Genomic DNA, 16,464 nt, shown 5'->3' with positions numbered 1-16,464 from the left:
GCGGGGGCGGGGCGTGGTGGAGGTGGGGCTTAGGTAGACGATATTATAGGATACCGGGGGATTTTTAAAGGTGATTATCGATACGATATTTTTGACATCGCCCAGCCCTAATGTAGTATTTCACAGCGGTCAGAGATGACTCCTCCTCCACCGCGTCTTCGACGATTCCCTGCTCAAGGTAATCATTCACAACTGCAACCTCTTCTCCCTCAAATCTTTTCTTTGCAATTCTGTAGTTAGCTGGAAGTTGTGGCTTGTCAGGTCACCACGGCAACTCAACTTAGTATCGTCCGTCTTTGTACCGAGTTGTCTTATCATAGTACTGAGACTGCTCTCATTACAGTTACAAATGACCTGGGGCCTGATGTATAAACGTTGTCCGTACAGTGCGCACATATTTACGCCTAGTTCTGTCAGGACCACTATCGTCAAAGATGATTCATCTGCAGCTTTGTCCTTTCTTCCTCTAGTTTTGAGCACATCTCTATTTCTTTCCGTTTCATCTCAGCTAGCATTCTTGCTTCGTTCAGTTTCCAATCATTCTCTATCTTAAGTAGTCGGGCTTGCTGATTGTGAATTTCTTGCATAGCCTTCACTTGCTCAACTTTAGCTGCGAGTTCTGCTTCTGCATCGACTCACTTACTGGAAGCTCTGGAAGAGGTATTTGATATCGTTTAATAAACTCTCCGAAATCTGTGAGGACTCTGAGATGATAGTCTCTGTATTGGTACAACCAAATATAGATCCATACTCATCTTTATTTAATATCTGCCTTACTCTCTCTTTCACAACTTCTTTCTTCAAGTATGTTGCCAAAACCCGCATAACCTGTAGCAACAATTCTGTTGCATTTAACAGATGGCCTAATGAATATGTTGCCAATACCTTAAAAGCTTAAGCAACATGTTCTCAATAACACCAGATAGACTTAAGAAAAACATGTTTCCGATTCAACTACAGCTTTAAGTAATTAAATATTCACTTAGTTATCACCGAAGCTCGTTCTATTTTGTTGTAGATCACTGAACATTAAGCTGCCTCAGAAGCATGTCCGATATCAGTTTCACTGACGGCTGAAGGTCTGGAATCCATGGCAGCTTTCATTGGCCAAGGCCCGCCCATGAGGCCGTTTGACCGACATGTCAAACAACCAATCACAGTTCGTTTCGTTCAGCGTCACGCTTCGGGGCGTGGAAATGTCGCCACAATATCAGACCGGTGTGTAAAACTCTCGGATGTATTTTAAAGATTCTATGCCGCAAAATGTAAATATTTCACATACTTTTGAATATCCAGCGTTTAGTTGATCCTGATAAGCGCTCATCGTCACAGTTGTAAAAATGACGGCTTTCATCTTTCGTGAGGTTGTTTGGTGTCACGGCATCTTTGTTTCCAGGCGAAATTCCAACGGTCCGTGGGCGTGACGTCTGAGGCTGAGACTATTGGCTGACAGGCAGCATGTTAGCAGCCTAGGTTTTCGGATGCAGATGACTTCAACTGAACAACGACCATTTACCATTTTCTCTTGGAGTTGCGCCGCAGCAGAATTGATTCCGTTTGCACCATGGTTGTTATTTTCTGCTGCTTAAATCTGTGCTGTAGTTCTATAAAATAAAGGCGACTTGACTATGTTAAAGGGGATATAACGCACACAGTTTCGGCCAATCTCATGTTAATCTTGAGTACCTATAGTGTAGTATTGCATCATTCACATCTCCGAAGAGTATTCAGTTTTATCAGATTTATAAAGAAAGATACAGCTTACGATTCTCTCCGAAAACACCCAAGCTCCTGGAGGCGAGCCATGGGTGGAGCTGAAGAGTCACGAGCACTCACGGGCCGATTGGCAATCAGCGCCTCCGATGACTTCAGTAAGTTAACCATGAATGAAACGCGTAGAGCGGCTTGCTCTCGCTCGGGAATCCAACTCTTAACATTGTAATCAACTCAGAATGCATGAAATAGCATCAGACCCCCCTTTAAGCGCAGCCTATGCAATGACAAGCGTGTTGCCAGTGACAACAGATAAGTACCGCACATCGCCAATAGGTCACATAAAGTAGCACAACACAAGAATGTAACTGAGAAAGGAAAACTTGAAATCGCATCATATGACCCCTTTAAGTAGAAGTATTTCGAATGAATTAAACCTGTATCCTGCTGGAGTAGACTCATTTAGACCAATATAATCATTTGGTTTTAGCCAGGTTTCAGTCAAGCAGAGTACATCAAAACGATTATCTGAGATCATTTCATTTACAATAACTGCTTTGGGTGAGAGTGATCTAATGTTTAGGAGCCCAAGCTTTAAAAATTGTTTTTGTTTATTTATTTAGCATTTTTCCAGTTTAATCACGATCAGGTTTTTTTCTAGATGCTGCATTAAACTTATTTTTTGACCTCACTATTTGGGGAACAGACACAGTCTTTATAATTTCACAAAATTGGGTGTTATTTATGGGGAGTAGAATTATTTATTTATTTCAATGAATGTAATCATCAGCGCGAAAAAGCCTAGGACGTTCCCAGAAAAGATTCCAATTATTAACAAAGAGCAGTTTCTGTTCTTTACACCATGACAATAACCATTAGTTTAAAGCAAACAGTCTACTGAACCTTTTGTGTCCTCATCGATACGTGGGAAGCGGTCCTGACACTATGACCCTCGTCGTGGGCGATGTGCTGTGTACCGTCTCAATCAGGCTCCTGAAGTCCCTCTTCAGTGTCTCCGTCTGCCGCAGCTTGGTGTCGTTAACCCCCGCGTGCAGCACGACAGCTCCGGTGTTCTCGTCACCCTTCAGGATCGCGGGTATCTGCGCAGAAACATTGAGAACACGAGCACTAGGGAAACATAAGTGTGCACTTTACCTTCAGCTAACGTAGCACGGACGTGCCGGACGATGGAGTCTCCGATGATCACAGCGTCGCGTTCCGTCTCGCGGAGAGGAGCGAAGCGGTTCCGGGTGGAGATCTCGAAATCTGGAGGCGGCGGAGGGGGAGAGGTCCTCGCCCAGGGCCTGGTTCGTGTCTTCCGCTGCGGGTGCACCCAGGTTTCGTGGTGTCCCAGCGCCAGAGTGAAGGAGATCTGGGAAGATCGCGTCCTGGGTGCACTGGGTCTGTGCAGAGAAACACATGGAGTAGAGGTGGTAGGAGTGTTAGCAGCGCGCTGTGTACTTACCCCGGACTTGTGAGCGTCAGCCCGGGATGTTTCCAGAGCAACTCTCCACTCCCTCAGCTGGGCCTGCTTCTCCACGGCCTCCAGCTCGAGCTGCACCGAGTGCAACTTGAACGTGTCCTCACCTGCACTCAAAGGTAGAAACAAATCCGCCATTAAAGCAAATATCAGTGAGTAAAACAAAGGTAGTGTGTGTGAATAGAGTGTAAACAATGTAAGCAAGATTAGCGGTAACCACGCTGGTGATGCTAATGGGCTATAAGCTAGTAGCAGACTCGGGAAATCAAAATAAAACTAGTGATAAAGCACTCAGATTGTTTTTGTTGTAGAATACAAGGGTGGATATATTCACACGTTATAGAAACGGAAATGATCGTGTATAAAATTGATTTTAAGATTGAAAATTAGACGATAAAGAATTAACCTGACAGAACTCCTACTCAAAATACGCAGCAGCAACAAACAGGAAGTGACTTGACTTGACTTTCTTCCTTGCCCATCATAGTCGAAGCTGCAATTTGGCATGGACAAGATAATGGTCAGAGTACATTCTTGAGCGACGACTGAAATCGGTGATTGATTGGGTCTTGAACGGTTTGAGCTCCGCTTCTGATGAGTCATAGTTCAAACAGGGCGGCGATTAAGACCTTGGTCGATGACAGTTCCTTGACGATAACTTCTACTCTTCCTCACCTTGCACTGTCAGTGTGTGTGTGTGTGTACAGGCTTATATGATTTATGAGGACAGATGTGTATAATGACATGGGTCCTGTGTCACTTCCTGTGTCCTCGTAAACCAAATGGCTTGTAGTTTTGTGTGAGGGGTAGTTTTAGGGTAAGGGAATAGAAAATAAAGTTTGTACAGTATGAAAACCATTACCCCTATGGAAAGTCCCCATAAACCACATATGCAAGAATGTGTTTGTGTATGTGAGAGAGAGACTGTACAGGAGCAGGAATGAGGAACCTGCTTTACAGACACGCAGACACACCTGTTTTACACACGTCACTCAAAAACAGAACCAGGAAACCATTTGAACTTATCAGTTCAGGGAAAGAGAAACAAACATTTCATGAGTGTCTTATTATATAATCATCAGTCAGACTCTCATCTGATCATCTTCTTCTGAAAGAGACGCACTTACAAGGAAATATCTTAGGAATCATTTCTCTGAGCTCTTTCTTCTGGAAGATATATTTAGCTGTCAAACACCACTAGCGCCACCAACAGTTCAAATATTCACTAACAATTCAGCTTTTAACTCATTTTTCCTTCTGATTTATTACGCCATTGTGAAATCAGTGAAAAATTGGATCCAAAATTGGATCAGGTGATCTTCAAACCTGATTAAACTGATTAAGAAATTAAGTAAAACTGATTAAAAATCTGATGTTGGTGCAGGTTATTGGGTGAAGTGTGGAGCTGATGGGTTTTGATTTCTGTTTTCTGTAGAGTTTCCAGTCTCTCTCAGCACCTCCTGAATCTACAGACGTAAATGATGATCCCTTCAGTTCTCTCGTCTCTGTTGATGCTCTGAGAGAATCTGTCTGTCAGCTGAGATGAGAATCACACTGTTCATGTCTGTTGATTTCCACAGTCACATTCACCAACATTGTTTTCCGGACCAGGAGTGTCTTCCTACGAGGTAAATCAATAAGAAAACAAGCAGAAAAACTCACTGAGTGTGTTCATGTTCTTCCTGTAGAAGGTGAAAGAAGAGTTTTATAAATCTTGTAAATGATGATTTGCACAGGATATCTGTTCATCCCTGCTGAGTGACCATGTGTTTCTGTGCTTTTCTCAGCCTCTGTTTGTGTTGGACAAAATCAGTCATTTAGTTTTTATTGTAGTGTCACAATTTGTATTATTACTATCAAAATTAGTTTTCAGTTCAAATGATCACACAGTCAATAAATCATTTTCATTATTCACCTTCTGGAGCTCCGGCTCTTTTCAGCATTTTGTGTTCTTTTGTCTTCCGGCATCATGAGACGCTGTTTTTATTGTCATACATTTAGCTGTTAACCTCAGAATTCATTTTTATTTTTACTAACAGCTGGTTAATAATTTGTGTTACAGTTTTTCTCGATTGCTAACACACTTTAACTGATTCATTTGGCCCAATTTCCCAAACCATTAATTCAGTTCTCGAAACAAAGACACATTTCACCTGTTTAAATAAAAACAGCAGCTGCTTATTCATAGGACTCAGATTTTTTTTTTAAGTTTCAAAATGTAGTCTTCTGGTTCAGTTGTTTGTAGTTGATTGTCCACTTAATCCAGCACAGTTTGGTCTCGGTGTTCTTGTTTGTTTTACTGAATCAGAAACCACTTCAGATGATTCAGCATAGGCTGAACCAGCTCCAGAGTAAAGCCCAAAATATACTTTGTTTTTGTATCTGGACATTAGTGTATGCGTACAATCAAACACTTAACCTTTCAAAGCATATTTCATTTGATAGCGTGTGCAAACGCAGGCAGTCGACGCATGCGCTCTAGAAAGCTTCACCTTTGTCCAAGTTTTAACTTAAGAGTTTGTTGAACCATCTTTCTGGAATACACCTCTGGTATCAAGGTTGCGCTGTCTCTTTGTGAGAGACTTCAAAAGAAACGAGCGTAACTGCACACATAAAGAAACTCAGAAGAAACACACTTAGGTAAAAATTCAAAATGTGTAGTTTATTTATAACATGATATAGTTAAGTAACATACCATGGCAAGGGGGCTATTTTGCTGAATATTATTATCACGATTGCACATGTAACATTGATTTTAGTTCAATAAACAAGTAAAGCAGTTAAATAGTTACTAAGTTTCTTACATTTTAGACACAATATTTACTGTTTTGTTCTGTTTCACCAACGAAAATAATTCTAAACAAGGATCACAGCAGAAGTATTGCACAATCTCCCAGCAACACTCTGTTGTTTTGTTACTGAATGATTCAGCGTTTTGACGAATCAGTTGAATGAATGACTCAGTGACTCACTCATTAAGTGACTTACCGCCACCTGCTGGTAGCTTAATATGTTGAAAAGTATGCATTTTCCCCCAACATTTCTTATTTGTATACTCAAAAATTTATTTTAAACATTAATCTCGTAACATTATTTCTTGCAGTTGTAATTTTGCAGTGTAAATTATTTAATTTGACTGGTAACAGCTAGGGCTGGGACGATACACTAATTTGCCGATTCAATACTATCCCGATACTTGTGTGCCGATTCAATATATATATTGCGATAATTGAGTATTGCGATTATATAACTATTGCGATTCTATATAACAATTTATTGTGATTTTTGTTTGCTTATTAAAGACTAGACCAGGGCTATTCAATTGGCGGCCCGCCATTCATCTTCATCCGGCCCGAGGGGAGAGTATGCGCAAGTCGCACATTACACCTTGAATTGTTTTTGCACTAATTAGTTTGTCCACAAGGTGGCAACACTGGCCTGGGCCGTTGTTTCACAACCGCAAAAGAAAAGGATGAGAGACGCCACAACAACAATTGCAAATTAACATCACTGAATGGCAGCGCTGACAAGCGCTTGTGTAAGGGGGTTATGACATATCCACAACTCTAGTTTAAAGGAGTATAAAGGCAGTGTTGTCCGTCATAACTTCTGTTGAGAAATAGTGCAGACACTGGACGAAGATGATTATCGAATGGAGTCTGAAAGACTGTGCGTCCGGCTGTTTTCTGAGCCGCTTCAAACAGCGCGGCAGCAGCGCTTCAACGGACAAAAACAGAATTATGTCAAAATGCTGGGTTTTGGTGAGTGACCTCGTAAACACGGTCTTAAATGAGTTATAAAGTCCTAAATGACCGTAATGAGTTGGGAGAAAATCGGATGTGTGTCAGATAAGCGTCATGTGCATCAGACTTTAAAGTGACAGTGCTCAATAATCCAGCCCTCAAATAAAACTGATTGAATAGCCCTGGACTAGACAATGGAAAATACTTGATTATACCCTTAAGAGACTGTATGATGAGTCATATAGACAAAAACAATGTGTCACATCTTTCTGAACTTTTATTTCAGGAGCATACACCGTGTATATTTTAAAGTACCTTGAACCATGAAACTTTCAAGTACCAAAATCCTGAACTTGAATATAATAGTCAAATGTTCAACAAAATGAGTAGAAAAAAATACTTTTTGAAATAAAATGAAGTGCTATGTTACTTTGCATACTGTTTAGTCATGTTTTCCCGGCAGTGTGTAAAATCCAAAGTGTTTCCACACTTGGGATTCAAAACGTGAAGGTGCAGAAAGAATTCTCGAAGAGGTTTGACTTGCCATGGTTTTGCTTTCTCGCGCCAGCTTGAAACGTATACGAGTCATCTAATACAGCAGCGACATCAAAGCACTGCGAGAGCTACAGAGAACAGATGGCTCCGCATGCTTTCGAATCACTCTCGCGGTGCTTTGATGTCATACTGTACGCCGATCGGTCTGCGCGGTGCTGCTTCAAGCGAACACATACATTTCGCCCTCTGGTGGAATAAAAGCAGTAACTTCTCCCCACCACCTCTTAGGAAAAGTAAAATAATTAAATATAAATCGATTCTGAGGTAAACCAATCCATTTTTAAATAGTTTAAAAAAGAATCGCGATAGATATCCCAAAATAAACAAAATATTTCCCCAATTTAATAAAAATCTGAACGTGCAAATATAGCTGCAAGATTTATAGCAGCCTGCCAACTCTTAAGGCACAGCCACAGCCAAGAAACCAACATCCAGTAAATATATGGCTAACTCACACCAAACCAACCAATACGCATGACTGTAGATAATGTTGAATTCAGTTATTCAGTTATTCATTTTATTAGTTAAATAAATACATAAATAATCTTGTTACATATCCTTTACTATATCATATGTATGTTTGTATCCATATGTTTTAATGTCATTCTTTCAATATTACTTGTTCAAATGTTATTTCAATTGCTATATTGTTCCAAATTACACTGTTGTATATGTTCTCTTTTCCTATGCATGCTTTGGCAATGCAAAATGTGCTTTTGTCATGCCAATAAAGCTAATTGAATTGAGAGAGAGAGATTTTTTTATTTTTACACTACTTTATTAACACAGTTTTTCTTACCATTTCAATTCATTTTATTTCTTTTTTCCCTCTCTTTTTTTAAGTAAAAAATAATTTACATATTTTCCTCCAAAACAAATATAAATAAAATAAATGACACAAGAATTATTACATTTTCCTCTTCATCAACAATTCCCCAAATTTCATTAAAAAACATTAAATTATTCGTCATTTTATAAAAAGCAAATTCTGCTCTGATTCTTGCAGTTATTAGAGCTTTAAAAGTCAATTCAGGATCCACTGAACATTCACCTTTTAATTTCCGCTTTCTTGTCAACCGTATTGCTAACTTTGCTTCACCCACTATTAAGTTTATCAAAGACATTATTTTCTTATTTGCAGCAACATATTTAAGACCAAATATAAAATTCACTGGACTAAATACTTCTAATTTTCTGAACCGATCTTCCAAGGTCTGAAATATTCTTCTTAATCTAAAACAATATAAAAACACATGATCTATTATCTCCTCAGCATTGAAAAATACACATTCCTTTACCACATTTTGATCAAAATGTGCCACATGCTTATTTGTGGCTATTGCTCAGTGAACAACTCTCCACTGGAGATCTGCAGTCCGTTTCTCTATGGGAGGTTTATATAAAGACCTCCAACATCCCTTAGGGGAAGATTCTGCCCCAAAAATATCTGTCCATTTTGACTCCTTTACTTTCTTTAGAGAGGAGTAATGAGTCACTTTCACACATGTTGCAGAAATTGCTTTCTTGGATGTTTCTTCAAATGTTGTTAGTTGTGGAGTTCTAAAATTAAGAATTGAGTCCTTTTCTGGTTTTTCTTCAATGGCTGCAGAAATCTTTAACTCTGGAAAATCATTATTTTCATCATTGTCCTGTAAAGTCAGCTCATTATCTTCTTGAAGCTGTCTTAATGTAGAAGATAAAACCAAAAAAAAATTATATTTAATATTATCTTCAAGAACCTGACAGACTTGATGCCTGTCAGACGACACATCTCCTCAGGACTTTTCCATTTGTTGCCATTTCTCAATTCAGATATTTTAGTGCAACCAGCTTTTGCCATTACAGATCTTAAACTCTTCAGACTTAGTTCCTTGACTTCAATCAGAGGGTTATTAAAAAGAGGTTCATGTCGTATCCAGCTTCCAAGATCTGAATAATTTCTCTCCACTTTGAAAATCGACCTCCATGCTTTTAAAACTGACTGATAATAAGATGAGGTACCACTCAAATCAAGGTCCATCAGCCTTATTAAGAACAAATGTTTATCATATTTAAAAATGTCCACTTTTTGCAACAAAGCACAAGCTGTCAGTCCACATAGATTGCTCAGAATACAACAGGCTTTGCACCGCTTGAATTCTGAAGGTCATAATTCGACTTTGTATATCCATTAATCCATGTCCACCTTCATTGACTGGTAAAAAGAGCACAGCAGCCTTTGTCTAGTGATATCCAGATCAAAAGAAATTGATTACATTTCTTTGAATTTCACAAACAACATTATTTGGTGGGTTTAGTACAATCATTTTATGCCAGATCATAGAGGCAACTAGATTATTACCAACCAGGGCCCTCCCCCTGTATGATAGTTTGGGTAACACCCACTTCAATCTGGACAATTTTCCACACACTTTTTCTATCATACCCTCCCAATTCTTTTCTTGATATCCTTCCATCCCTAGATATATCCCTAAAAACTTTAACCCTTCTTTACCCCATTGAACTCAACCTGGGAGTACTGCTAGGGTCATAAGTAGATAGCCCACTCTCTGTAGTCTGGGCAGCTTCACAGGTAGGTTTACCAGGGGTTTTAGTTTTTGGTCCTGTAGCCCCTTCCTAGAGATATAGCTATCTGTGGATAGCTATGTGACTGCTCCCCTTCCTAGGGTTTTTAAGTAGCGGTCTCCCTTAGCCCTTGCTTAGACAGTGCTATCTCCCCTGCTGGGTTTTAGTAGATATTCATTCCCTTGGTCTCGGCAGCTCTTTAGGAAGGTCATTTTCATAAGACCCTTTGGATATAGCTATCTGCGGATAGCTGTGTCCTTGCTGGGATTGTTGGTGGCAATCTTGAGAACTCCTCTAGGCTTCCAGCCTCTCAGTGGTCTTATGTGTCTGGCTACTATTGCTCACATAGCATAGCTATCTGAGGATGACTGTGTTCTTAGCTTGGTTAGGGTGTTCAACCTTATCTGGTATTAGGCTCCCTCTTTTTACCAAGTTATGTGAGCGGCCCGAGGCGTCAGTGGCTTGGCCCTTTTCTGAGGAAAGGTTTGGTGTATGTCTGTCACCTCCTTGGTGCTCCTTCACCAGGTGGACAGGCATGCGCCTCGGCATGGCGTCATTGGATATCATTCCCCAAATTGCCCACCAGGACGCAGCATTGAGTTCCCTAGAAGGGGAACGTCTCGGGTTACTCATGTAACCATGGTTCCCCGAGAGGGAACGAGACGCTGTGTCCCTTTGTCATGCCTTCGGCCTGCCTGTTTACGTCTCCTCAGACAACTGAGTTGGTGACGTATTCAGCAGGTACCCCTTTTATACTTTCAGGTACCCGCCTATGACGTCACGGGCCACGTGGACCAATAGGATTGGAGTTGTTTTACGCATGCTTCAGGTACCGGTCACGCAGACAGCGTTCCCCAAAGTTTCCACCAGGACGCAGCGTCTCGTTCCCTCTCGGGGAACCATGGTTACATGAGTAACCCGAGACGTTTTATTTACAACTTCAAAAATTTTTTTTTTACAGTGCACATTTACTGTATAACTATACATAGTTTATATATATATATTAATTAGAAAATACATGTACTTTAACAGTAAAATATGTAGTCTATGCATACATAAACAGTATACAGTAAAAACCAGATGTTCAGAAGTCCCTCAGTTGATGCATCACATTTGATTACATTTTATTATTAAATTTTTTAAGTAATGTTGCTTCTTGTTTTTGTTTTATATTATATTTTAATGCATTATTTTACAGTTTAGTGTGTTTTTCTGATTGAGCACCAAACTGCCGCCCCATAATGCACTGTAAAAATAATTTTTCAAAGTTTTAAATAAAACATCATTATTTGGAGTATGTTTTACATACATAGACAACCAGGCCGTGCTGATCTGTGGTTTGCGATTGTAGCTCCGTGTAGCTTCTTACTATCACTCTCTGTTGTTTAAAGTGATAAAATATAATTTAATTCCCACCATATTTCTGATATTATCTATCAAACTAATCTGATTAATTTGATCGTTCGCTTTTATTCTAAAACCGCGAGTGCAGCGCATTAGCATTCGTTAGCCAGTTAGCTTGTCATTCGCGTTTCCATTCGCGTCGCATTTTTCTTTTTTTTCTCTCTCCGTTTTTTCACGAGTTCATCAAACAACAGTGTTAAGTCAGAATCATTTATCAATCACGGTGAGTAATGGCTTCTTCTCCTGCTATTGCTAGATACGGCTTTGGATGCGACTAGCTCAGGGAGTCCTGTACATTGTTCGGTTCCGGTTACAATGCCTCTGCAGCAGGGCAACTGGGTGACTGTGAGGCGGTATAGTCGCGGGTCAAAACACTGCTCTTCCGTTCCGATCAAAACATTAAACAGGTTCTCCTCACTCAGTGATGCACCCACTGAGACACCTGAGGAAAGTGCTCTAGTTATTGGTGATTCTATTGTACGGAACATGAAAATAGAGACACCAGCCACCTTATGGCGCTTTTCCACTGCATGGTACGGCACGGTACGGCTCGGTACGGTTCACTTTAACTTCTTAAATCAATTGTTTTAATCATTTTCAATGTTTTTAAATTCCTTGTTTTATTGTTGTGATTATTTTTTTTCTTTTCTTTTATGTAAAGCACTTTGAATTACTATACAAATGTGCTATACAAATAAACTTGCCTTGCCTTGCCTTGCCTAGAAATATTGCACATAATCTTAGAGTTTGTACTTGACTAACTGGGGCCCAGGTCAGGAAGCAGACAGACTGGCTAAACCGACCGTCTGCTAGCCGCCTCATGTCACAGAAATCAGTTAATTCTCAGCACATAGAGACTCTTTCTTTTTTTTTTTATACTTTATGTCTTTCAGTTCAAGCACATTTAATACAGTTATACAAATGAACATTTCCTTTAAATACATCATAATTTTTTACCAATTATTATTCCTCATTTTTCCTTCTACTTTCTCTTCGCTCACTTTTTTTTTCTTTTGTGATAATACCCATCACCAATGCATAATAATAATAATAATAATAATTAGAACAATAACCAATACATACCTAAACACTTTTTTTTATATAAAAAGGTAGAGAGAAAAAAAAACATCCACATATTCATATCAAACTCTTATAATGACACCTAATTCCTAATAAGTTATTCAAATAATATTATTTAAGACTAATTAATTATAATATTATATATGTATTTCTTTATTTTATAATGTATACTTTGATTTGAAAGGTTCCCATATCTTTTCAAAATGTATACTTTTACTCTTTTAATTTCATATGGATTTCATTCAGGACACAAGATAGCGGCTATTTGAAAATTAAATAATTAGATAATTAAAATAATTATAATGTGCATTTGATCAGATATAACTGAAGTACAAGGCTATGAGATACATTATGTGAATGTTTGGCTAAAGAAATGTGCATTTGATCAGATATAAGTGCAGTACAAGATTATGATATGCATTATTTGAATGCTTGGCCAAAGAGATGTGTCTTTAATCTAGATTTAAACAGAGAGAGTGTGTCTGAACCCCGAACTTTATCAGGAAGGCTATTCCAGAGTTTGTGAGCCAAATGCGAAAAAGCTCTACCTCCTTTAGCGGACTTTGCTGTCCTAGGTACTACCAAAAGTCCAGAGTTTTGCGACCTTAGGGAGCGTGATGGATTGTAGCGTGATAGAAGACTAGTTAGGTACGCAGGAGCTAAACCATGAAGGGCCTTAAAAGTAAGTAGTAATATTTTGTAGCTGATGCGGAACTTAATAGGTAGCCAGTGCAGAGAATGTAAAGTTGGGGTAATATGATCATATTTTCTTGACCTGGTAAGGACTCTAGCCGCTGCATTTTGGACTACCTGTAGCTTGTTTATTGAGGATGCAGGACAACCAGCTAGCAGTGCATTACAATAGTCCAGTCTAGAGGTCATGAATGCATGAACTAGTTTTTCTGCATCAGAAACAGGTAACATGTTTCGTAACTTGGCAATGTTTCTAAGATGGAAGAATGCTGTTTTTGTAACATGGGAAATATGATTTTCAAAAACAAGTTGCTGTCTAATATAACACATTTTTGACAGTAGAGGAAGTAACAGTGCATCCGTCTAGATGCAAATTGTAATCTAAGAGATTCTGTGTACTGTTTTCATGAGTATGTCATGGTCTATAGTGTCGAACGCAGCACTAAGATCAAGTAAAACTAGCAATGAGATACAGCCTTGGTCTGACGCAAGAAGCTAGTCATTTGTAATTTTAACAAGTGCAGTTTCTGTGCTATGATGGCGCCTGAAACCTGACTGAAATTCTTCATAGATATGCATTTTTTTTGCAGGAAGGAGCACAATAGAGCAGACAATATTTTCTAAAATAAACGGAAGATTTGAAATGGGCCTGTAATTTGCCAGGTCACTAGGATCTAGTTGTGGTTTCTTAATAAGAGGCTTAATAACCGCCAGCTTGAATGGTTTTGGGACGTGACCTAGAGATAACGATGAGTTAATAATATTGAGAAGCGGTTCTTCTGCTACAGGTAACAACTCTTTCAGTAATTTAGTGGGTACAGGATCTAATAAACATGTTGTTGGATTAGATGCAGTGATAAGTTTATTTAGCTCTTCCCGTCCTATAGTTGTAAAGGACTGCAGTTTTTCTTTGGTTTCAGTGAATAAAGCTGCATTACAAGACGCTTTTGATTCTATATTTGTTATTGTATTTCTGATCCTATCTATTTTATCAGTGAAGAAATTCATAGTCATTACTAATAAACTGAGGGAATATCTAGTTCGGGTGACATCTGATTATTTGTTAATCTAGTCACTGTTCTAAATAAAAACCTTTGTATTGTTTTGGTTATTTTTTTACGAGTTTGCGGATATGCTTGGCCCTGGCAGCTTTTAGAGCCTGGACATACTGTTTTTCCATGCAATTTTAAAAACTTCCAAGTTAGTTTTTCTCTATTTGCGCTCAAGATTATGAGTTTATTTCTTAAGAGAATGGGTATTACTGTTGTAAAATGGCGGAGTGCATTTTTCTCTAACCTTTTTTAATTTGATGGGGGCAACAGCTTCTAATGTGTCAGAGAAGATAGTGACCTTTTGCTAGTCATTTCGTCTAGTTTATGTGTATTTATGGGTACACAGAGCAGTTGAGATAAATCAGGCAGTGTATTTGTGAATCTATTGTAGCATGTGGACCAATCAGACACACAATCTGATAACACTGGTTTTATTGCTCAAAGGAATGCGGGCAGAAAAAACTCTCACTCATTTTCCTCATAGGAAAGACACATAATGCCCAGAGAAATGGACTGTTCTCTAATTAATTCATAGACAAACCTTTCTTTGAATGAACACGCATATCCTCAGGTCCTTTTTGTATGTTATTACTGTTCTTGTATTGTATACTGTTTATGCATGCATTATCATAGATCACTAGTTAATATAATCTCACTTATACCATGTTTGGTATCTATGAGTTCGTATTTTCATGATCTAAATGAGAGTGTATATTATATGTTGATACCTATGCAACACATTAGTATTATAAGAATCTTGAAGACTCTTCTCTTGAACACCCAATCGAGTTTCATATGCAAAACACCATGCTAGAGACAAAGGATCGTAAAATTTCCCTCCAAAGGTACTATTCCTCATTGGCTCACTCAAATCCTGAGAGGTGTGACCTGCATCGAACTTAAAAGCCCCGCCTGGGATTTTCTTTTTGGGTTTTTGGCTTTTGTCTCTTGTCTCTGCTCTCATCACCCTCCCGGGGCCAGCGCATCCGTGCCTGGCAGGCCTCAACTAGGCAAGGCAAGGCAAGGCAAGTTTATTTATATAGCACATTTCATACACAATGGTAATTAAAATTGCTTTACATAAAATAAAATAAAATAATAATAACAATAAAACAAGGAATTTAAAAACTTGAAAATTATTAAAACATTTATTTAAGAGGTTTATAATGAATTTAAAACAGTTAAGAATAGAAAATGATTATACATAAAATACAGTGCAATCAGTTCGGACATCGCACAGTGCTCATTCAATAAATTCACAGTTAAACAGATGAGTTTTGAGTCTGCATTTAAATGTGACTAATGTTTTAGCACATCTGATCTCTTCTGGAAGCTGATTCCAGCTGCGGGTGGCATAATAACCAAAAGCGGACTCCCCTTGTTTTGTGTGAACCCTTGGTATTTCTAACTGACTCGATCCTAATGATCTGACAGCCATCTGACAGCCAACTACAGCCATGCCTTTACTTTCCATCTTGGAGAAAACTTTCCCGACCACCACAGAGTCAGAATAACATCTTTTTGGAGTTCATCACTCTTCAAACCCGGAAGAACGTGATCGCGACTCCTACACCACTGAACCTCCAAAACATCAAGACTTTTATCCGAGACTGCATCCGGACACTCGTTCAAGGCCAAGGCAATGCAAGTATCCTACATTTAACTAAACGAAACAGAGGTTTAGGATAAGCTGTAGACCCCATTATAAAACGGCGCTGATGGTTTCACTCAGGTGGTTAACTGACTCATTTTCCATAACTGCATTCTCTGGTTTCTCTAACGGTTTCAGTCATCCACTTCCAACCTCCCCATGAATGAGTGATTTGTATGTTTGTTTGTATGTCTAGATTAGTTATGTGTTTGTGTTTAGTTAATAAAACTTTTGTGCACAAATTACATGAGTTTCTGGTTCTGTCACCGCTTGTGAATAGTGTCCTTTTTACGATCCGATCTATAGCTACATGCTCGAATGCATTACTGTAAGAATATCACTATATATTGTGGCAACACCGCCGGCACGACCAGTCTGACGGGGCTCATGCTTATAACAGTAGCTTGGTGGAGTAAACTCATTTAGACCAATGTAATCATTTGGTTTTAGCCAGGTTTCAGTCAAGCAGAGTACATCAAAACTATTATCTGTGATCATTTAATTTACAATAACTGCTTTGGGTGCGAG

The sequence above is a fragment of the Sinocyclocheilus rhinocerous genome, unplaced genomic scaffold (assembly GCF_001515625.1).
Source record: "Sinocyclocheilus rhinocerous isolate Xijiao unplaced genomic scaffold, SAMN03320098_v1.1 scaffold149, whole genome shotgun sequence".
NCBI classification, from domain to species: domain Eukaryota; kingdom Metazoa; phylum Chordata; class Actinopteri; order Cypriniformes; family Cyprinidae; genus Sinocyclocheilus; species Sinocyclocheilus rhinocerous.
Note: the sequence above shows the minus strand (reverse complement) of the source record.